This window comes from Physeter macrocephalus, chromosome 17 (genome assembly GCF_002837175.3).
Source record: "Physeter macrocephalus isolate SW-GA chromosome 17, ASM283717v5, whole genome shotgun sequence".
Taxonomy (NCBI): Eukaryota; Metazoa; Chordata; class Mammalia; order Artiodactyla; family Physeteridae; genus Physeter; species Physeter macrocephalus.
The window spans coordinates 45,007,242-45,032,150 of NC_041230.1; the positions used below are offsets into that span (position 1 = coordinate 45,007,242).

The 24,909-nt window shown below is 39.3% G+C and overlaps 1 protein-coding gene and 1 non-coding gene across 6 annotated transcripts in view; one reads left to right on the forward strand and one right to left on the reverse strand.

Moving 5' to 3' along the window:
- Window positions 1-24,909, forward strand: part of CNTNAP4 (contactin associated protein family member 4) — a 287,771-nt gene that overhangs the window by 41,318 nt on the left and 221,544 nt on the right. The window lies entirely within an intron of this gene.
- Window positions 14,099-14,230, reverse strand: LOC112065254 (small nucleolar RNA SNORA2/SNORA34 family). The gene has a single exon (XR_002891932.1). It is a non-coding gene; the product is annotated as a small nucleolar RNA SNORA2/SNORA34 family (small nucleolar RNA).

Genomic DNA, 24,909 nt, shown 5'->3' on the forward strand with positions numbered 1-24,909 from the left:
GTACAGTATATTGGTTTGACATTTAAATACACTGTGAAGTGATCACCATGTTATGTCTAGTAACCATGTAAAGATATTACAGTATTATTAACCATATTCCTTATGCTGTATATTACATCCCATGACTTATTTATCTTATAACTGGAGGTTTGTACCTCCTAATTCCCTTCACCTATTTTACTCATCCCCTCAACCCTCCTCCTCTGATAACCACCTCTTTGTTCTCTGTATCTAATTTCATTTTATTTTGTTTGTTTTTTAGATTCCAGATATAAGTGTAATCATACGGGTTTGTCTTTCTCTGACTTATTTCACTTAGCATAATACCCTCTAGATCCATCTAAGTTGTCACAAATGGCAAGATTTTATTTTTTTAATGAAAAATAAACATTCCACTGTATATGTATATACCACATCTTCTTCATCCATTCATCTACAAAGGACACTTAAGTTGCTTCCATATCCTGACTATTGTAAATAATGCTGCAATGAACATAGGAGTGCATATATCTTTTTGAATTAGTGTTTTTATTTTCTTGGGGTAAATACCCAGAAGTGAAATTGCTGGACCTTATAGTATTTCTGTTTTTAGTTTTTTGAGTAACCTCCATACTGTTTTCCATAGCAGCTGCACCAATTAATCCCACCAACAGTGCACCAGGGTTCCTCTTTCTCTACATCCTCGCAGACAGTTGTTATTTCTTGCCTTTTGGATGATAGCCATTCTGACAGGTGTGAGATACATCTCATTGTGGTTTTGATTTGCATTTCCCTGGTGATGAGTGATGTTGAGCCTGGCCATTTCTATGTATTCTTTGAAAAAATGTCTATTCAGGTCCTCTGCCAATTTTTATATTGAATTGTTTGTTTTTATGATATTGAGCTCTATGAGTTCTTTGTATATTTTGGATATTAAACCCTATTCGAATATGTCACTTGCAAATATCTTCTCCCATTCAGTAGGCTACCTGTTTGTTTTGTTGATGGTTTTCTTCACTGTGCAGAAGCTTTTTAGTTTGATTAGGTCTCATTTGTTTATTTTTGGTTTTGTTTCTCTAGCTTGAGGAGAGAGATCCAAAAATATATTGCTAAGACCAATATCAAAGGGCATACTGCCTATGTTTTGTTTTAGAAGTTTTATGGTTTCAGATCTTACATTGAAGTACTTAATCCATTTTGAGTTTGTTTTTGTATATGGTGTGAGAAAGTAGTCCAGTTTGATTCTTTTGTGTGTAGTCTGATTTTTCCAACACCATTTATTGCAGAGGCTGTCTTTTCCCCATTGTATATTCTTGCCTTCTGTGTTGTACATTAATTGACCATATAACGTGGTTTATCACATCAATTGACTTGCAGGTATTGAGCCATTTTTGCATCCTTAGGATGAATCCCACTTGATCATGGTGCATGATCCTTTTTAATGCATTGTATATTTTGATTTTTGCATCCATGTTCATCAATGATATTGGCCCGTAATTTTTTTTGTGTGTGGTGTCCTTGTCTAGTTTTGGTATCATGGTGATGCTGACCTTTTAGACTGAGTTTTGAAGTATTCCTTCCTCTTCAATTTTTTGGAATAGTTTGAGAATGATAGATGTTAACTCTTCTTTAAATGTTTGGTGGAATTCACCTGTGAAGCTGTCTAGTCCTGGACTTCTGTTTGTTGGGAGTTTTTTGATTACTGATTCAATTTCATTACTAGTAATTGGTCTGTTCAGATTTTCTGTTTCTTCCTGATTCATTCTTAAAGATGGTATGTTTCTAGAAATTTATCCATTTTTTTCTATGCTATCCAATTTGTTGTTGTATAATTATTTGTGGTAATCTCTTATGATCCTGTGTATTTCTGTGGTGTTGGTTGTAACTTTCCCTCTTTTGTTTCTGATTTTATTTATTTGGTTCTCTCTTTTTTTCTTGATGAGTCTAGCTAGAGGTTTATCAATTTTGTTTATCTTGTCAAAAAACTCAGTTCTTTTTTTCATTGGTCTTTTTTTTCCTTGGTCTCTTTTTTTGTTTGTTTGTTTGTTTTAATTACTACTCTGCTCTTTATTATTTCCTTCTGTTAACTTTGGGCTCTGTTCTTCTTTTTCTACTTCCTTATGTGTAAGTTCAGATTGTGTATTTGACATTTTTCTTCTTTACTGAGGTAGGCCTGTATTGCCATGGATTTCCATTTTCATTTTTCTCAGGGTATTTTTAAATTTCCTCTTTGATTTCTTCAATGACCCATTGGTTGTTTGGTAGCATGTTGTTTAGACTCCATGTGTTTATGTTTTTTCTAGTTTTTTTCTTGTAGTTAATTTCTAGTCTCATATGGTCAGAAAAGATGCTTGATATGGTTTCAAGTTTCTTAAATTTACTGAGACTTTTTCTTGTGGCCTAGCTTGTGATCTGTCTTGGAGAATGTTCCATGTGCACTTGAAGATAATGTATATTCTGTTATTTTGGGATGAGAGTTCTGTATATATCAATCAGTCTGGTCTAATGTGTCATTTAAGGTCGGTGTTTCCTTATTGAGTTTCTGTTTGGATGATCCATTGACATAAGTGGAGTGTTAAAGTCCTTTACTGTTATTGTATTACTGTCAATTTCTCCCTTTATGTTTGTTAATATTTGCTTTATATATTGATGTGCTCCTATGTTGGGTGCATATATATATTTACAAGTGTTATATCTTTGTTGGGTTGATCCCTTTAGCATTTTGTAATGTCCTTCTTTGTCTCTCATTACAATCTTTGTTTTAAAGTCTGTTTTGTCTGATATAATTACTGCTAACTCAGCTTTCTATTTGTTTCCATTTGTATGGAATTTCTTTTTCTATCACCTCACTTTTAATCTGTATCTTTAGATTTGCAAGGAGTCTTTTGTAGGCAGCATATATATGGGTCTTTTTTTTTTTTTTTTAATCTATTCAGCTACTGTATATCTTTTGACTGGAGCATTTAGTCCATTTACATTTAAAGTAATTATTGATAGGAATGTACTTATTGCCATTTTTTTATTGTTTTCTGGTTATATTTGTAGTTCTTCTCTGTTCTTTCTTCTTTTCTTGTTCTCTTCCCTTCTGATATGATGATTGTCTTTAATGTTATATTTGGATTTTTTTCTCTTTTTTTATGTGTATGTGTTATAGGTTTTTGGTTTGGTTCTATGAGGTTCATATATAATTATTTATTATATATAGTTATCTATTTTAATTTGATGATCTCTTAAGCTCGAACACATTCTAATAACTCTTATGTTTTTAGTCCCTCCACCACATTTTATGTTTTTGACATCATGTTTTGTATCTTTTTATTTTGTGTATCCCTTAAATACTTATTGTAGATACAGATGATTTTACTACTTTTGTTTTGTAACTTTCCTACTAGCTTTATAAGTGGTTGATCCACTACCTTTACTATATGTTTACCTCTACCAGTGAGATTTTTTCCTTTTTTAATTTTCTTATTTCTAGTTGTGGCTTTTTCTTTTCTTCTTAGAAGTCCCTTTAACATTTCTTATAAGGCCAGTGTAGTGGTGCTGAACTCTTAGCTTTTGCATCTCTTCCAAACTGTACCTGTCCTTCAAATCTGAATGATAACCTTGCTGGGTAGAGTATTCTTGGTTGTAGGGTTTTTGTTTTGTTTTAAGATTTTTTGATGTGGACCATTTTTAGAGTCTTTATTGAATTTGTTACAATATTGCTTCTGTTTTATGTTTTGGTTTTTTGGCTGTGAGGCATGTGGGATCTTAGCTCCCCAACCAGGGATCGAACCTGCACCCCCTGCGTTGGAAGGCAAAGTCTTAACCACTGGACCGCCAAGGAAGTCCCTTGGTTGTAGGTTTTTTTCCTTTCATTACATTGAATGCGTCATGCACTCCCTTCTGACCTGCAAAGTTTCTGCTGAAAAGTCAGCTGATAGTCTTATGGGAGTTCCCTTCTAGTTGCTCTTCTCTTGCTACTTTTAAGATTCTCACTTTAATCTTTAATTTTCCCATTTTAATTATAATGTGTCTTGGTGTGGACCTCTTTGGGTTCATCTTGTTTGGGACTCTGTGCTTCCAGGACCTGGATGTCTGTTTTCTTCCCCAGGTTAGGGAAGTTTCTGGGTGTTATTTCTTCCAAAAATTCTCTGGTCCTTTTTCTCTCTTTTCTTCCTCTGGGACCCTATAATGTGAATGTTCCTATGCTTGATGTTGTCTCAGAGGTCCCTTAATTACCTTTATTAAAAACGTTTTTTTTTTTTTCCTGTTCAGTTTGGTTGATTTCCACTACTCTGTCTTTCAGATAACTGATCCATTCTTCTGTATCATTTAATCTACTGTTGATACCCTCTAGTGTATTTTTTACTTCAGTTGTTTTATTCTCCAGCTCTGATTTCTTTTTAAATTTTCTAACTCTTTGTTGAAGTTCTCACTCTGTTCATCCATTTTCCCAAGATTGGTGAACATCTTTATGATCATTATCTTGACTTCTTTATTGGGTAGATTGCTTATCTCCGTTTCATTTAGTTCTTTTCCTGAGGTTTTGTCTTGTTCTTTCATTTGGAACAGATTTCTTTGTCTCTTCATTTTCCCTAATTCTCTGTGTTTATTTCTATGTATTAGGTAGTTCCATTACATCTCCCAGTCTTTTTGAAGTGGTCTTCCATAGGAGATGTCCTCTGGGGCCAGCAGCACACTCCCCTCTGACCATCAGAGCTAGATGCTCCAGGGGTGTCCCCTGTGTGGGCTGCATGTGCCCTTTTGTTATGGCAGGGCCCACTACTGTGGGTGGGCTGGCAGGTGGGGCTGACCCCCAACCTGACTGGCTATGTGACCTGGTGGTGCATGGCTGTTGTGGGCTCACTGGTGGGTGTTGTCGGCTCCTGGCACTAATAGGCTAGAGAGAGGATTCCAGAATGGCACTTGCCAGTGCTGGTGTCAGCTCAGTAGAAGGAGATTCCAAAAATGGCCACCACCAGTGTCTCATTACCCAGGGGAGTCTCAGCTGCCTCCTATCTCTCTGGGAGGCTCTCCATGGGCATTAAGTGAGTCTGACTCAGGTGCCTTTCAAACTACTGCCTCTACACTGGGACCTGGAGTATGTAAGATTTTCTGCACACCCTTTAAGAGTGGAGTCTCTGTTTTCTATAGCCCTCTGGCTCTTCCAAACATATGCCCTGCTGGTTTTCAAAGCTTGACTTCTGGGGCCTCATTTTCCCTGTGCAGGATCCCTGGGCTGAGAGCCCTATGTGTGGCTTGAACACCATGCCCCTCATGGAGGACCTCTGTTGCTATGATTTCCCTCATGTTTGTGGGTCACTGATCCTGTGCTGGGGTTACTGACTAGACTCCATCTCTGTCCCTTCTACCTGTCTTGTTGTGGCTTTTTCTTTATATTTTAGTTGTGGAAAATCTTTTCTTATCTTCAGGTTGTTCTCATAGATAGTTACTTTGTTTTCTTTTCTTTTTTAAAATAAATTTATTTATTTATTTATTTTTAGCTGCATTGGGTCTTCATTGCTGCGTGCGGGCTTTCTCTAGTTGTGGCAAGTGGGGGCTACTCTTCATTGTGGTGCACAGGCTTCTCATTGTGGTGGCTTTTCTTGTTGCAGAGCACGGGCTCTAGGCACACAGGCTTCAGTAGTTGTGGCTCACGGGCTCTAGAGCACAGGCTCAGTAGTTGTGGCGCACAGGCTTAGTTGCTTGGCAGCATGTGGGCTCTTCCCGGACCAGGGCGCGAACCCGTGTCTCCTGCATTGGCAGGCGGATTCTTAACCACTGCACCACCAGGGAATCCCTGACAGTTACTTTCTAAGTAGTTGTTATTTTGGTGTGCGTGTGGGAGGAGGTGAGTTCAGGGTCTTCCTACTCTGCCATCTTGATCCTCAAATATACTTTTCTACAATATACAATCATTATGTATACAGTAGCCATGAAAATTTAATTGGCCCTCTGTTTCAAGATAAGCAAGGAAGTTTGCAAGAAGTGATTTTAAAAGTTGCTAGTTATTTAACAATAATCATCCCTAAGTTTATTTAATTCTTAAAATGAATGACATGACTTTCTCTCCTGTTGAGGAATGGGAAGTTAATAAGCTTTCATGCTCCTTTAGGAATACTCAGTTCGTATTGTTGACTATCTCTTAGGTAGGTTGTGTTTCATTGCTTGAGTATGTTTAAAGAAAAGTGCAGATAATTAAATGGCAACTTGCTGTAGATATAAGAGAATTTCAAAACTCTCTGCACTTAAAGGCAAGGTATCGTTATTATCCCTTTCTATAATATACTAAGGCAAAACCCATCTGCTCATGCATTCTATGGAAAGAGTATTGGCAATACTAACAAAGAAAATATTTTTAACAACCATAAAAAAAGACACCGACATCATATATTATTAAAACCGTGATTCACTCATTTATTATTCCCTTCTCACATGCTGCAGCTACTTCTTCTAATTTTACTCCTTGATCTTATCCTTTGTGCTGTTTTGTTTGTTTGTTTTTTTGCGGTATGCGGGCCTCTCACTGTTGTGGCCTCTCCCGTTGCAGGGCACAGGCTCTGGACACGCAGGCTCAGTGGCCATGGCTCACGGGCCTAGCCACTCTGTGGCATGTGGGATCCTCCCGGACCGGGGCACGAACCCGTGTCTCCTGCATTGGCAGGCGGACTCTCAACCACTGCGCCACCAGGGAAGCCCTGTGCTGTTGTTTAATATTTGAGTACATTGAACATTGGACATAACAAATAGAGTGTGTGTGTGTGTGTGTGTTTTGCCATATGGTCCATGTTATAAATATCTAACTCTGTAGCATGAGTTTATTTAAAAAGTTTTATCTGATATTATTTGATACAGTCCTCTGTGTGTTTCTTTTTTTTTTAAAATTAGGTATAATTGCCATAACTTTGTGTGTTTCTTAGTGTGAGAATATCATTGGAGAGTAATAACTGAGATCCTTGTATCAAATGGAGAATTTTGTGGGCTTTGAATGTATTTGTGTAGATAATTCTTGTCTGTTACATTTATTTGCCTTATAGTGAAAGTTATTGCCACATTGGACTATCTCTTCCTATTTTCAATTCTGAATCCCTTACCACAGGCAAGTGGGATTTCCTAGCCCTATGGGGGTCAGTCCAGATCCTGAACCAACGGTCCTTTCCGTAGGAATGCTGTCATCACAACACTGACCTTAGAATGAAGTTTCTATCTTATATTTCTTTATAAAGTAAAGCAGAGTTTAGCATTTACCACCACTCCATTTGAGTTATAATGTTTCACAGGATTTGGCCCATCAAAAGAGATACAAAATTTAATGTAACTATTTATCTTTATTTTCATTTGTTGAGGTTCAATAAATCTCTCTCTCTCTATATATATATATAATATGTTATTGATTTGATCAAATCATATTTTTCATTAATATATATACTCATCAGGAGTCTCTATCAGTAGGACTCATTTTCATTCTTAATTCGTTTCTGTGGCTCTTGGTGAAACACAATATTAAACTTCATGAATCTCATTTGCATGTTAATGAAATGGAGAAACACAACAGGATCATTTTAATTATCTTTTGCTGGTTGTCAACCTGCTTGATTACGTTTTTCTTTTTTATTTAGTTTTTCTTTTTTTATCTATTAATTACATGAAGTGTTCACAAGAGAATATCAGATTTTGAATGATTTATTAAAGGCTGTATATTATACTAGTATGCCGACATTCCTTGTGGTATTTAAATCAGGCTATGGAAGGGTGTTCAGCTAAGTCAGCAGGTCATGTATAAATAAACTAAGTCAGCAAATAAAGATCCTAGTATCCTAGAAACACAGATAGGGTTACCTTTTTGCTATGGAATCTGGAAAACTTAGAGCCAAAGAACAGACAAGCAAGAAATAAGGAATCAAGCTCAACAGCCCACTGCTTTCCATCTATGAGATAAGAAGTGCCCTGGGTAACACTGTGATAATGACTAGGCTCTGTAATGGGGAAAGGAAATCAGAAAAAGACTACAGTTAAATGTAATTATTCCATTTCTACCAGTAGGGAAGAAGAAAATTTACTTTTTTTGAGGTATATTAATTTAATTTTGTCACTTAATTCCATTGTGGGTTGAAATATGTCCTTCAGAAGGATACGTTCACATCTTAACCCTGATACCTATGAATTTGACCTTATTTAGACCTAGCGTCTTTGCAGATGTGATCAAGTTAAGATAAGATCATATTGGATTAGGGTGGGCTCCAGATAAAGCCTTATAAGGAGAATGAGATTTGGAGACACAGGAACAGAGAAGACAGAGAGAAGAAGGCCAGGTGAAGACAGAAGCAGAAATTCAAGTAATGCAGCTAAAAGCCAAGGAATTCCAAGGTTTGCCAGCAAGCACCAGAAGCTGGGAAGGGGCAAAGAAGGATCTTTTAGAGGATGCGTGACTGGTGACACCTTGATTTTGGACTTTGGGTCTCCAGAGCAGTGAGGGAATAAATTTCTGTTACTTTAAGCCAGTTTGGGATACTTTGTTACAGCCACCCTAGGAAACTAATATAGATTTTGGTACTGTAAGTTTAGTGCTACTGAAACAAATATTTAAAAATATGAAAGTGGCTTTGGAATTGGGTAATGGGCAGAGGTTGGAAGAATTTTCAGGTGTGTGATAGAAAAATCCTAGATTGCCTTGAAGAGACTGCTGTTGGTGGAAATGTGGAGGATAAAGTGCTTCTGGAGAGGTCTCCAAAAGAAGAGGGTCATATTATGAGACACTGGAGGGAAGGCAATCCTGGTAATAAAGTGGTGGGAAAGTGGGATGAGTTGTGTTCTAGTGATGGGTGGAAAGGAGAATTTGTAAGTGATGAACTTGATATTTACCTCAGAATGTTTCCAAGCAACATATGGAAGATGTGCCCTGGTTTCTCCTTGCAGCTTATAGTAAAACACCGGAGGAAAGGGATGAATGGAGGAAGGAGCTGTTAAGCAAAAAAGGAACCAGAATTTGATGAGTTGGAAATTTCTCAGCCTATCTATACTGCAAAAAATGCTCTAGAGAGAACATCAAGGATGTGGGCACATTTTGCTAAAGTGATTAGGAGTGTGACTCATGAATGCAGTCCATCATCTCAGCTGAACCCTGGAATACAGATGGGGTTATCCAGAAAGATCTGTGGAGGACATGCTTCTGTCAATTGCATAGGAGGCAGTTTTTGAGAATTTTATCCTAGCAGAAACACTACTTGCCTAGCCTGAAAGAGACGGAAGCTAGGCCAGCAAGGTCTCCATAGGTCCTGAGTCTGGGGCCAGTGGGACCTCTGCAGGACCAGAGAGCAGAGCATCAAGCCACAGAGGATTATACTCGGGCCTTGAAACTTATGGAATTTGCTCTGCTGGGTTTCAGACTTGCTTTGGACCCATAACCCCTTTATTCCTTTCAGTTTCTCCCTTTGGGAATGGGAATGTCTATCCTATGATTGTCCCATTATTGTATTTTGAAAGCAGATAATTTGTTTTCTAGTTTCACAGTCCACAGATGGAGGTTTTCCTCAGGATGCACCATACCCAGAGTCTCGCTTATGTCTAATTTAGATGGTTTGGAAGATAAGATTTAGGATTTCTTGTGTTGATTGTATTTAGATGAGATTTTGGACTTAGAGTTGATGCTAGAATGGGTTAAAACTTTTTGCCGGGGTTGGGGGGCTTCCCTGGTGGCGCAGTGGTTAGGAATCTGCCTGCCAATGCAGGGGATGCGGGTTCGAGCCCTGGTCTGGGAAGATCCCACATGCCGCGGAGCGACTGGGCCCATGAGCCACAACTACTGAGCCTGCACGTCTGGAGCCTGTGCTCCACAACAAGAGAGGCCACGATATTGAGAGGCCCGCGCACCGCGATGAGGAGTGGCCCCTGCTTGCCGCAACTAGAGAAAGCCCTCGCACAGAAACGAAGACCCAACACAGCCAAAAAAAAAAACATCAACAACAACAAAAAAACAACTTTTGGGGATGTTGGGATGGGGTGAATATATTTTGCATGATGATGACATGAATTTGGGAGGGAGCAAAGGGTAGACTTCTGTGAGTTGAATTGTGTCCCCCTAAACGATATATTTAATTCTTATCACCTAGTACCTGAGAATGTGACCTTGTTTAGATCTAGGGTCTTTGCAGTTATAATCAGGATGAGGTAATAATGGATTAGGCTGGTCCCTAATTCCAGTGACTGGTGTCCTTCTAAGCGGAAAGAGATACACAGAGATGCAGAGACAGAGGAGACAGAGGGAAGAAGTCCATGAGAAGATGGAAGCAGAAATTGAAATGATATAGCTACAGCTACAGAAATGTCAAATATTGCCAGCAAGCACCAGGGGGAGAATTTTTCTCTAAAGCCCACAAAGAGAGCATGGCCTTGCTGACATCTCAGTTTTGGACTTCTAACCTCCAAAACTGTGAGAGAGCAAATTCTATTAAGCTGTGCAGTTAGTGACACTTTGTTATAGCAGCCCTGGGAAGCTAGTACAAGTGCCACTGAGTAAGTGACTTCTTTTGTACTTTTTTTGCACTGGGAAGATGCATCTCAATTTGAACCTGACAGATTTCATAGCTCAGAGATGTGTGATCCAAAATTAACTGTAAACCACACAAACAAACAAAAACTAATTGCTACTAATACCAGCTTTGCAATGGAATTAAATCTCTCTGCCCTTGTATATTAGTCCCAGTTTTGCAGTTTCAGTGTAGTTTGAATTACATTCGGCATCTTAAATCGTTGCCATTATCAGTGTACAGTTCATACAGGTTCTAGTGTGCCATTTGATGGTCCAAGTGTGTTCTTAGGACAGAATATAAGAAGCCATATATGTAGAACTGTTCCTGAAGTTGCAGTATAATCCAAATGGATGTTTTTTTATTTTCATGTGCTTGGGAAACCTTGGAAATGGGTTATTGCAAACTGATGTGCTTGTATAATGCAGTAAATAAAATGGTGGTACACAGCAAAAACAAAATATTTGTGTGAATGTAAACGTATATATGTACATGTGTTTAATTATATAGCAGTTTGCGTCCATAAGTAACCAATACTGTGAGTTTTCTCTCCTCTATTATGTAAGATCAAAATATTTCCTCTTTTGCTAAAAAGTGGAATATATGTCTGTATTTTCCCATTGTCTATTTTATTTATCCACAGCTAAGCCCTTCTACTCTAAATGCTTATAAAGCAATGCTTTCCTCATGCCTATAGGGTTTGCTGTTAAAATCAAGCATCTATCTGTAGAGAAATCAGCATATTTAGTTAGTTGACAGGGAGAACTCTCATTCTGGATGTACTTCTAGTGAGGAAAATTATAACATTCTCTACAGAATTATTTGGCGATTTTTTTCCTCTTTTTTTGGCTGTGTTGGGTCTTCGTTGCTGCGCGTGGGCTTTCTCTAGTTGCGGTGAGCAATGCGTGGGCTTCTCACTGCGGTGGCTTCTCTTGTTGTGGAGCACCGGCTCTAGGCGCGTGGGCTTCAGTAGTTGCGGCACGTGGACTTGGTAGTTGTGGCATACGGGCTCAGTGTTTGTGGCTTGCGGGCTCTAGAGCACAGGCTCAGTAGTTGTGGCGCACGAGCTTTGTTGCTCCATGGCATGTGGGATCTTCCCCGACCAGGGCTTGAACCCATGTCCCCTGCATTGGCAGGCGGATTCTTAACCACTGAGCCACCAGGGAAGTCCTATTTGGCAATTCTTACTGCCCTAAATCATTGTGCTTCTTTACATGTAACTATTATGCTTAAATTAAAATCCCAGAGATAAATTCCCAAGGTACGCATGGTGCATGTCAGTGCTTAAGAGGATGAGGTAAATGTTTCTTGCCATTAAACATATTGCATATAATCGTTTATAATTAACACATTTAAAATGATAAAATTAATATATTTGGTAACCAGTAGTTTATGAGGAAAAGAATAAGAGATGGATTTTGTACAGGACTGAAAAAACTCAGGCCTCAGAAAAGGAGAGCCTCATTGGCACGGTGGGTGTAGGTCTGAAATGTGCCTGATGGTCCCCAGGACCGGAAGTGGGGCAGGTGAGCCTCACGAGCTGAGTGTAGAGAATTGACCACCTTGGCGACCGCCTGTTTTTATAGAGTTGGCTAGAGAGCAAAAGATGCCGACAGTTCATTTGCTTCCATATCAGCCGCTTCCCATCACACCCAGGACGCGATGAGCCTGAGTAAGCCCTCGGCCTGAATGATTACCTGAACTGCAAGGGACCCACACCTCCATGCTGAGTCAGGCTGTGAGTGCCCAACTTTGTATTAGCTTTGCCCTATTTTTCTCTCTTGCCCTAATTGATCTCTGAGATTAGGAAATGTACAGTTCTTAACGTTGGGATGAGAGCACTTAGACCTGACAAAAATTCCTGCGTAGTCAGATCCCTGAGAGTCACGCCTGTAGTCACAGGATGCAAGCTTCTCCAGCACACTTGAACCTTAGTTAACCTGCTCTGCTTCTCTCCTTTGTACTCTCTCCAGTGGATCATGACATTTTAGGTGAAGAGTGAACACTTTGGTGTTAGACTTATCTGGATCAATTCACCATTCCTGGGTTTAAATCATTACTACCTTACTTTTTTTAAAAAATTAATTAATTTATTTTTAGGAAGACGTTTTAAAATTCATTTATTTAAGTAGGAAGTAATTTTTTTAATTTATTTTTTAACATCTTTATTGGAGTATAATTGCTTTGCAATGTTGTGTTAGTTTCTGCTGTATAACAAAGTGAATCAGCTATATGTGCACATATATCCCCATATCTCCTCCCTCTTGCGTCTCCCTCCCACCCTCCTTATCCCACCCCTCTAGGTGGTCACAAAGCACCGAGCTGATCTCCTTGTGCTATGCGGCTGCTTCCCACTAGCTATCTATTTTACATTTGTCTCTTACTTTTTTTTGTTTGTTTTTTGTTTTTTTTTTTTGCGGTACGCGGGCCTCTCACTGTTGTGGCCTCTCCCGTTGCAGAGCACAGGCTCCGGACGCGCAGGCTCAGAGGCCATGGCTCACGGGCCCAGCCGCTCCGCGGCATGTGGGATCCTCCCAGACCGGGGCGTGAACCCGGTTCCCCTGCATCGGCAGGCGGACGTGCAACCACTGCGCCACCAGGGAAGCCCTGTCTCTTACTTTTTTAAAGATGGAAGAAATACTTAACCCCTATGCTTTAATTCTCTAGCTCTCTTTTGGAAGAATAGGGATAATACTGAAGTGGTTTTGGCTTTATTGAAAATGATCACGGCACTGTTGTAACCACAAGAATTACAAAAGCACGCTCCCAAGAGAATGTTAAACAGTTTCAGAGTGTGTCCTGCCAATTAACCCCACTTTAGCAAACCGCACAGGACCAAATATATACTTTGATTTATACAGAGGTAATCTCAAAATTCAGACATCCTCATAACTCTGGTAGAAGAGTCTTTTTATTCTTGATTAATTATAGAGCAAAGCAGGGTCAAAGAATTTGTGTTTTTTTTGAGCATTTATCTTTAGTTTTTAATTACTCTGCACAAGAATTTTATATATTAAGGGCAGTAATCCTTTACCAGACATTTGTTACAATAATTAATAAATTGGTAAAATATTTAATAAGCAGAATAGAAAAAAATCAGTTTTCCTTTCAAAAGAGCACGGAAGTCTTCCTTCCCTTCCTATTAAAGAAAATACATTTTACTTTCCAAATATTTGTATATCTTGCCAGGCAAATGAAATCCAGCAAGATTTGTGCCTTTCATATAATGAAGATCACCATATTTAAATGGTGCGTTTACTATGAAAGTAACTTTCTCAATCAATGTCCGTAATATAGATGCACTTTCACAGTGCAATATACAACTCAAAAAATTTTACAGCCCAATAGTAAATGTAAGTTTCCTATTTGAATGAAGTCTAAAATACACAAGTCAGGGCTCTGACCATACGAAAGGATAATATTCAAAGAAAGCTCACAGTTCAGAATCATCTGACTGTTTTTGGATCCTCAGCAATTTTTTTGTAGTAATTGGATTTAACAGTATTATAATTCTAATGAGTGAGTTAAATCAGGGATCTCAAAATTTTGGAATCCCAGTATTAATCAAGTACAGATAAGTATTAGCCTATATCTATCACCAATGACTTAGATGTTTCTCTCTAATGAATTGACCATTACATTTCCAAAGTTCTGAAACGGCCAGTAGACCATAGAAAGAGACTTCTTTAGGCTCCTGCTTGACACCAACAGCCAAACTGCTGGCCTTGATTCAGGGCCAGACAAAGAGTTATATTTTATGTGTTCATTATTAGCTTGAAGTAAAGATAAAATGTTCTCGTATATCCTTAGTCAAAGTCTGTGACCTAGGGTAATCTGGTGGTTTTATTGAAAATTGTTTTACTTTTTTAGCAAGTGGAAATTGGTTTATGAAGTTAAAAAAAACTTACTAACATTTCAATAAAGGTTTGGCAAATGAAGTTCCAGATCAGTTTGATGGTCAGTGGTGTGTCACATGTACTTATAGGTTGTATTTTGCGTACTGGCTTTGAGATGGTGAAATAAAGATTAGTGAATATTTACATCTTATTTCTTGATATGCCTGTATCCTCTATTCATTAAAGTATAGGAGAGTTTGCTCTCACTTCTGGGATTAATACAGAATCACTTCTATTCTTCTATCAGTTCATTTGATTTAACACCAGAGGTGATTGTCCTCCTGAATGTTTGGTTCTCTCTTACTTTGGATGTAGCTCTCCCTTCTGGTCCCTCTTCCTTAAGAACATGTTCTACTCTCTTCTGATCTCTGGCCAGTGTCTTGCTCCTCCCTCAGTCTTACCCTTTATCATCCTTGTCTGCCCTGTACCATGCTTTCTTCAGCTCTAAATCAGTTTGATAATGTAAGCCCAGTGAATGTGCCATGTAGCTGATCCTAAGTAATTTATAGTGATAAAAAATGCTGGTTTTGGAATCACAAAAACTAGGTTATAATACTAAATTGTGGGTGGACTTGGGGAAAAGACATTTCCTCTCTTTTTTTCCTTTGCTGTAAAAGTATGGGGTTGAATTTGGGGATCTCTAAATTGTATGACAATGTACTTCTTAAATTTGTAATATTCTGCAGGCACCATCTCTTTTCCTTTTGACTCACTCTAATAATGGAGATTTTCAAAGCATGTGAGTGAGTGACATTGATGGCTTTTCAAGAAGAAGGGGAGAATCTTAAGGCAGACTGTCCTTCTAAGTCTTTTCAAACTAGAAGACACAGAGTGTACCTGGCTTAGGAAATGTCTTCAACTGTAATAAATACAGGAATTCAAGTTATAAATATGAACCTATTGAAATTGATACAGGAACTTAAATTTAGTCAGTTAAAATACATTCATAAAATTTAAAATTATCATTAATATATAGGTTACACTTTTTGTGTATATCTAATATTTTTCATTCTGTTGAGGACGAAAATTTCACATGCAGGTACAGTGAAAATAAACAGTGAGTAAGTAATTGGGTGATGTATTGGGTTGAGTTCTCCCAAAAGCACACCCTGGACCAGCAGTTGTGATGCTAAAGGTTTATTAGGGGATGGTTCCCAGGAGAAAACAGTGAGGGAGTATAAGAAGCCGGATTAGCAAGGGGAAGAAAGCAATTTCAAGTGAAGTCCCACACACAGGCTGATCTGGAAACTCTGGATGATAAAACTTTACCTAAGGCTTTGTCTTACCTCCCGTTAAAGGAACTGGCAAGGTGGCTAGCAAGGTGGCTGGCTGTGTGAATAATTTAGAAAAGCTAGTGTCTGAACTCTAGTCTAAACCCTAGCTTTAGACATGATAATAAAATACAACAAACGAGGTGGCTTAAACAACAGACATTTTTTTCTTACAGTTCTGGAGGCTGAAAAGTCCAAGATCAGGGTGTCAGCAGATTCTGTTCCTGGTGAGATCCCGTCTTGGCTTGCAGCAGCCTCTTTCCTGCCGTGTGCTCACGTGGCCTTTCCTTGGTGCTTGCATGTGGGGAGCAACAGAAAGATCTGTCTTCCTTTTCTTATAAGGTCACTAATCCATCGGGGGGGGTCCCATTCTAAAGACCTAATCTAAACCTAACCACCTCTGCAAAGTCCCAGATACCATCACATTGGGGGGTATGGCTTCAGTGCATGAATTTGGGGGGTGGGAGTGGAGACACGCTCAGCCCATAACAGTTAGTTGCCTTTCTATAAACAAGTAAACCAGCTAGAAAGTTAACCGCTTTAAGATATCTGAGAGAAACCAAGATAGCCAGGCCTTCGGGGTCAAAGATCCTGGAGAAAAAGGAAATACCCTATAGTGAGTCTGACATTTTCTACACGAAATAACAGAGCTTCAAAATACAGAAAGAAAAATGGACAGAAATGATAGGAGAAATAGACATTACAAATTGAAACACTAAACATAGTGAGAGGTTTTTAGTATTTCTCTCTCTGTACCTTATTTAAGAAGTATGCCAAAGAAGAGATCGGTGGAAATACAGATTTTAACAGCAGTTAACAAATTTGACAAAATATTTACATATGTAATTTATATTTATATAATGAGTAGCATATATAAACCTCTGCCTCCAAATACTGCAGAATACACATTCTTATCCAGAGTACCTAGAATATTTACTTAAATTTATTCAGCGCCATAACAATTGTTTCAACAAATCTCAAAGGATTTATATAATGCAGAGTAGGTGTCCTAGTACAGTTGAATTAAGCTAAAAATCAATAATTAAAAAATACTTAAAAACCCAGAAAGGTGTGGAATTTAATTAACACACTTCTCAAAAAGAAATCTCAGTGGAAATTAGGGAACGTTTAAACTCACTGATAACAAAATACTATAGGTCAGAATTGTGAGATGCAGCTTAGATCAAATTGATAGCCTTAACTGCACATAATACAGAAGAACGAAAGCTAAATATTAATAACCCATCCATTGCCTACTTATTCAGTTTCTCAAGAAATTAGAAAAAGGACAACAGATTAAACCCAAAGTAAGGAAAAGGAGAGGAATAAAAGAACAGTACATCAATTAATGAAATAGAAAACATGCGATACAGAAAATCAGTAAGACAAAAACATAATAAGAGGATATTTTAACAGACCTCCTGCTAATAATTGTGAAAATTTAAACGAATTGAACAAATTATTTGAAAAAACGCAGCCTGAAAAATTGTGCCCAAGAAATAAAATAAAATTTAAATATTCCTCCGTCAGGTAAAGGTAGTAAATCCATAATTCACATGCTCCAACAGAAAACTCCAGGCTAAAGTGAATTCATGTGTGAATTCTTCCAAACACTTAAGGGAGCTACGACTCGACTCTTACACATTCTCTTCCAGAGGACAGAAAAAAAGTCAAAATACTCCCCAACTCATTCTATGAGACCAGCATAACCTTGATACCAAACCCTGTCAAGGACAAACAAGGAAGGAAAATTAAAAGCCGCTCTCTCTCGTGAACAAAATATTGGCATACATGTGTGAAGGGGGTCGGGCTTGGCCTCCGCCTGAGATGCTCTCTCTCGGCTGGGGTGCACATGTGTTCTGAAAGCATGGTGGGTTGCATAACCAGAGAAACAGTGAAAGCAGGGCCTAGAGCTTTCTTGTCTGATCCATGCATATGTATCTTGAGCGTCTTACCCAGGAGAGGATGGAGCGGAACTGTGACTATAGCTAGCAGTAGAAGACCATCTTTTTTGTATTCACTCATATTAGAGACTATTATAATTACAGATGTGCTGTTGTGTGTTGGACACCTCTTAGGCAACACTTACATCTTCTCAGCCCCACCTCTTTCTCCAACCAGGACCAAGTTCAACTTCCCATAGGTGTAACAGGGTCTCATATTGGGTGGTACCACTTACCTGTAGCTTCCTGCCCTGTGGCTCCTCTGATGCTGAGGGATGATCTGCTTCCAGGGAACCCACTGGGCACCGTAAATTCTGATGGTGGGGTGTGGGCGCTATTGCCTACCTGTGAGGCTACCTTGACCGACAGAAGATGAGAACTGATGTATAAAATCTTCCACCTTCGTCCTCAAGGGGGAAAGTTCTCAGCTGCATCTCATCAAAAGACTGCTTGGAAATGTTAAGCTTCTCATTTTATTCATACATTGCTTTCCTGATTTTGTTTTGCTCTCTGTCTGTGTTTTCTTGTATCTCATTGAGCTTCCTTAAGATGATTATTGTGAATTGTTAGGCCAGAGATCTTCATTTCTTTGGGGTCAATTACTGGAAGTTTATTAGTGTCCTTTGGTGGTGCCATGTTTGCCTGGTTTTTCGTGATCTAAGTAGCCTTGCGCTATTGTCTGTGCATTTGAAGGAGCCTCACTGGGAAGGTCCCTGGGCCCGCAGGTTTAGTCCCAGACTGTGTCTGAGAGGAGCCGGAACTGATTCCTAGGGCTGCTTCAGGGTCCATAGCTGGGACAAGGTCTGCAGGCCTGCTGCCTTCAGGGGCGTGGAGGCACGTGTCTCCTACCAGGTCCCAGGGCAGGTGGGACTGCTCTCGGTTGTGGCCGGGAAGGGCTGGAGCCCAGTTACAGGGCCACTTCAGGGGGGGTGTGTCTCCCTCCACATCCCTGAGCGGGCAGGACCGTTCCTGGTCTGCAGCTGAGAGGGTGTGGAGCTGGGTTCCAGGACCACTTCTATATCCATAGTCAGACTAAGGTTTGAGGGCCTACCTCTGGGGGCAGGGATGACATGTATCCTGGCAAGGCTGCTCCCTAACCGCAGCTGTGAGGGCCTGGGGCCAGGTGACGGGGCTACTTTAAGATCTGCAGTCACACCAACGTCAGCTGGCCTGCCCAGCCCCTGAACTGCAGCTGGGAGGGCTGGGGCTTAGTTACAGGACTGTTTCAGAATCTCCTTTTGGATTAAAATCAGTGGGCCTACCTCCAGGGGGTACCGTCAAGCATGTCTCCTGGTGGGTCCCTGGGCGGGGCAAGACTTCTCTGGGCCTGCGGCTGGATCCCAAAGCTCCCACAAAGGGGCTTCTGTCCGTGGATGGCTGCCAGATTATTGTTGCTGAGGTGTATATGAGTGGGAGACTTCCTATTCTGCCGTCTTACTGACGTCACTTCATATATGACATGTCTGTCTGTCTGTCTGTCTCTCTAATAGTTCTGCAAATTGAAATCTGTTCCCATAAATTATCTCATCTGATTTTTAACTGTAACCCTTTAGAAGGCTGCCCTTCAGATGTAATTCCATGGGAAAAGATGTACAAAAATTACACTATTTTAGAAGGACTTCTCTGTGTTTCTTCTCAAATAGGACTTTATATCAGAGATTTTCTCCCTCAGTGGGAACTGTTAGGTCCTTAAATGTCCAATAATTTAAGTAGAAAGCTAGCCTAAAATCACATTTCAGTGATTTGATTATTACTTGTTATTCTTCTCTTACCTTTTCCCTTGAGTCCTTTTTAAAAAAATTGACATATCATGAATATTAACAAAAGAAAAGGGACACACATAAAATTGACTGTAAAATTGGCCATATAAAATACAACTGACTTAATAGACTATATAAAAATATCGGTATAAAAATGAAAAACAAGATCAGAGACGCCATGCCAAAATGACAATGTTTATGTGGGTTTTTCCAAAGCCTTGTCTTTGACCTTGACACTGTGCATGCCCTCCCTGAATGAGCTGGTCCACTGCCAGGGCCTCAGGAGGAGGCCTGTGCAGACACCTCCCACATTTGTGCTAGAGGAGAAACATGTCTAACAATCTCGATCTTGTATTTTCAACTGCCTGCTGGAATTTTCCAGCTGCCTGCTAGATGTCTTGTCTTCACAAAAAAGCTCAACATAAGTCTTAAGTTAAATATATCGCATCTAAACCAGCTTCTGCTTGTAATCATTTTTCTTTTCTGATTCCTGGTGGTTATCTCAATCACCATGGCTTAAAATTCTTAGAATCACCTTTTATTTCTCCCTTGATCCCTCCTCCTGAAGATGATAAATCCTATGTATTCATGGTTTGCAATCTGTCTCTCTTACACTCTTTTTTTGGGGGGAGGGGGGGTGTTTCCATTGCTACTACCTGAATGCAGTTTTTGGATTTCTAACCAAGGTTATTTTAATAACCTTGCAATTTTGAAGTCATGCAACTTTGAGGCTTTCCTCAATAAAAATAAAATTTAAAGCACAGTTGTGACCTTGTTTTTCGCCTGCTTAAGGCTTTCATTCCTACCTCCCTTGCATGTATAGGTGTTTCTGAACGTGCTTTCCGAAGTCCAGCTAATATTATGCAGTGGTTGAGCAGATCATTTGGTAATTTCAAGGAAAAAGGAATAAAAAATACTCAAAAACTTTTCACAAATTAAAGTGTAAGAATGTATGAATTGTCTGCAATTCACTAACAGAGTACAGGGATACCTTGTTTTATTGTGTTTTGCAGATAATAGTGGTTTTACAAATTTAAGGTTTGCGGCAGCCTTGTGTCGAGCAAGTCTATTATTACCATTTTTTCTAACAGCATTTGCTCAGTTTGTGTCTCTGTGTCATATTTTGGTAATTCTCACAATACTTCTTACTTTTTCATTATTATCATATTTATTATGGTGATTTGTGATCAGTGATTTAGATGTTAATACTATGACTCAGTGAAGGCTCAGGTGATAGCATTTTTTAGTAATAAAGCATTTTTAAATTAAGTATGTACATTTTTAAAAAGATGTGATGCTCTTGCATACTTAGTAGACTACAGTATAGTGTAAACATAACTTTTGTATGCACTGGGAACCAGAAAATTTGTGTGTCTCATTTTATTGTGATATTTGCTTTATTGTGGTGGTCTTTATTCCCCAGTATCTCTGAGGCATGCCAGTATAGTTTCTGTTAAGTAACCTATCTTTGCTTAATTTGTGTGTTATTACTTATATTTCTTCTACAAGTCTAATAAATATACAATATCATAAATATAAGGAGTGACTGTGATTTTAGTACAAAGATTAAATCATAGAAGTTGGGATATGTGCATATTTAAATGTGGTGATTTCATACAGGCATCTAAATAAGAAAAACACTGGGTAGACATTGGACTTACTAGACAAAGACTTTAAATTGTCTCTCTTAAATATACTCAAAGAGCCAAAGGAAACCAGGAGCATGGTGTCTCAACAAATAGAGACTATCCATAAAGAGTTACAGATTGTAAAACGGATCTAAACTAGTGTCTTCTAGTGTGAATGTTATGAATTTGATATGCATCAAAGTTGCACTCCTAATAGCAAAACCCCATCTCATTATTAATATTATGCTTGGGGAGCAAAGTAGAATAAACTGTTTGCAAAATTCCTCTCTCAAAAGACACTATCACAACCTAGATTTTTTCAGTGGTTCTGGATGTGAAGGAGTACATATGAGAAAATACTAGTCGACTCCTGCTTTCTTCAACGTAAGAACCACTTTGATTTCTGAGTTTTAATCTTGCTTCTGCCTTTGTAAGCGCAAAGGACTCATCAGTCTTCGAATCTGGTTAGCCTTGGTGACCCATACTGCAGGAGACAGCACTTTTCCTTGTGTTCTGGATCATTTGGTGAACGTTGCAGATTGGAAGATGCTGTGGAACTTGACTGAGGTGGCCCTGGATGGATACAAGAAACCTTGTTCACAGAGGAGAGTGGGCAGACAGTCACAGATCTCAGTGTGACTGTCTTACCAAACCAAGGTTGCTGGGAAGTGAGTGGTTGGGGGGTTCTTTTTATTGTGTTGTGCAAAAAAGTGGGCAGTGGTTTCTGGTTTTTGGGTTTTTGTTTTTTTGCATGAAAGTAAACTGGTCAATGTTGGGAAAAGTGAGTGCATAAATTCCTCTAATGAAGGATGAAATATGGGCATTTTTAATGACAATAATAATTGCGTCAGTGGCTATTTCTCTATGTGGGGTGATGGGGGGAGCAGAAATAGACATGACCTCCCCACTGGTCCTTCGTCTCCCCTCTCAGTGCAGATAGGCACACGCCACCCATGGCTTAAGGGAAAGGATGGTCACTGCCCAGCTTGGGAACAAAGTTAAGTGGGTACCTTTTAGATCTAAAATATAAACGATTTGAAAGGCGAAGTGACCAGCCTAAAGGAATCCCTTTTCCCCGTACCCCACTGAGGGAAGAGATGTGAGAAAGCAAGTATGAGGGATCATTTTCCCTGAAGTCCTGTCCTCAAACTAAGTCCATAGTAGGAAACTTGACAGAACCCTTCATTCACACTCAGGTGTCTGTATGTGAAAGGGTGCTTGGAGAGGAGATTGCCCGCCCCAAGAGAAGTCACTAAGTCTTCCTGCTGCTGCACTGCAGAGACGGTGGTGTGACAGTGCCCACGTCAGCCCCGGATGGCACGTGAGGGGAACCAGGAGTTGCTGTGGGCACCAAGAATGGATGCAGAAGTTAGGGCATGAAGTGGTGGGTGTGGGCAAAGCGTCACACCAGGGCTGGGAGGACAAGCATCAGAATGTTGTGACAAAGGCATGTCCCAACTAATCTGCAACCAGTCACCTAGGTGCAGAGTGGAAGCTGCTTGACCGCCCACGCAAAACATGGAGAAAGAGTGGTCCCGGTCTCCACTGCCCCCAGGGTCGGCAGGAAGGGAGGCAGATCCCTGCAAGAATTTCGAAGCTGAAGGTGACGGAAATAAAATCCTGAACTGACTGAGAAATCCATGAACTGGACTGAGTTCCTCTGAAATGATTAGATTGATTTTCTACATTGGACAGAATAGGAGCTCAAGAGAGAAAATTAGATTGAGTTAGGAAAAAATGCACTTTTCGCACCTGAGGCTGTAACTGAGAAATTCATAACTCTAATATGATTCCAACTGCTGTGCTCAAGTAGCCTATCTGAGATGTGGTCAGTAACCTACCGGCCTGGGAGAGCGGCTCTTCCCAACTCAGTATTGTCACATTGGGAGCTTGAAATCTGCCATGGAGGGAGCATTTACACCACAGGAACTGACAAATGCTGTAAAGCAGGACTTTTCCCCACAGAGGACTAGTTTTTAAACACTTACTGGCATACTACTTACCTGGACTTACCTCTCGTGAGACAAGATGTAATGATGTCAGGGGGAAAGATACAAAAATTTCTTTTAAAAATTGGACTGTGATGCAAAAGACATGAACCAAAAGAGTTTGACATGTTCCCAGTGCTTGATTGTTTGTTGCTCAGAAAACTAAATCCGTAAATATGTTAATTTGTATATTCATGACATCTGTTTTTCTCAGTGATGTATAAGTCAAGATTTTTTTTTTCTTTAGTAAATAACAAGAGTGATAGTTAAACCAACTCACTGTGGAAGCTTCCCATACAGACCAAACTATCCATCAGGCTGGATATAGCTTGGTAAAAGATTGCAAATACCATCTTCTTGTAAAAGAATATGAAGAACCATGCCTATTATTAGTGATCTTAACATATTGTTTATTCTGTACATTTAAAATTGTGGATGGTTTCTATTTGTCAAGTTATCTAAAACTGGTGATCCACGTGTGTGTTAAACAGAAAACACACACTAGGTGGTCCTCAGGAGCTGAGAGTTTGACGGTTGTTTCCTTAGCTTTGAATGAAAGACTTCCTACAATCTGGTTCCACTCTCCTTTCTTGCCGTAGTGACCACTGCCCTCTCCATGCCCCCTCACTCCCTTCAGTCCGTTACTGCCATCCTGGAAAACGTGCCTTGCACCTGTCTGCCCTCAAGTCATTCCTCTGCTCCGAAGGCTCCAACCCTTCATTTTGACCTTTCAAAATCCCACCCTAGAACCTGAATGAAATGTTTCTGTTTCCCTTATCACTCAGCCAGCAGTTGCCCTATCCTAAACTTCTTTAGTGTTTATTCAGTTCCTCATATAATGTGTATCACCTGCTGATGTGTCATCTTCTTTCATAAAAGATAAAGTTCATGAAGGTGGAAGCCATTATCGTAAGTCACAAAGAATAGACTCTGAAGTAGGACCGTGTTTAGGGTTTTGCCTGATTTACTGCAGCTCTGTGACCTTTCACAAGTGACTTTACCTCCCCTTGCCTCAGTCTCTTCATGGCTAAAATGGGAAAAATAATAGTTTCTATCACTTAGGCTTATTGTGAGAATCAAATGAGTTAGAACAGTGACATACTTAGTACCTTGTAGAATACATCGGTGATTTCTATTCATAGCTAGCAGATCCAGAGACATTCCTAGCATTTTTTAAAAATTGAAGTGCAGTTGATTTACAATATTGTGTTAGTTTCATGTGGTACAGCAAAGTGATCTGGAGATATATATATATATATATATATATATTCTTGTACATTATAGGTTATTACAAGATACTGAATATAGTTCTCTGCGTTATACAGTAAATCCTTGTTGTTATTCTATTTTATATATAATAGTGTGTATCTGTTTCTCCTGATTTACAATATTGTGTTAGTTTCATGTGGTACAGCAAAGTGATCTGGAGATATATATATATATATATATATTCTTGTACATTATAGGTTATTACAAGATACTGAATATAGTTCTCTGCGTTATACAGTAAATCCTTGTTGTTATTCTATTTTATATATAATAGTGTGTATCTGTTTCTCCCATGTTCTTAATTTATCCCTCCCCATCCCCCCTTTCCCCTTTGGTAACCATAAGTTTGTTTTCTATGTCAGGGAGTCTGTTTCTGTTTTGTTGTTGTTTTTTTTATTCCCGTCCTACCCCTAGGCTCTTCATGACATTTTTTTTTCACCTAGATTCCATATATATGTGTTAGCATACGGTATTTGTTTTTCTCCTCCTGACTTACTTCACTCTGTATGACAGACTCCAGGTCCATCCACCTCACTACAAATAACTCAGTTTCATTTCTTTTTATGGGTGAGTAAATTTCCATTGTATATATGTGCCACAGCTTCTTTATCCATTCATCTGTTGATGGACACTTAGGTTGCTTCCACGTCCTGGCTATTGTAAA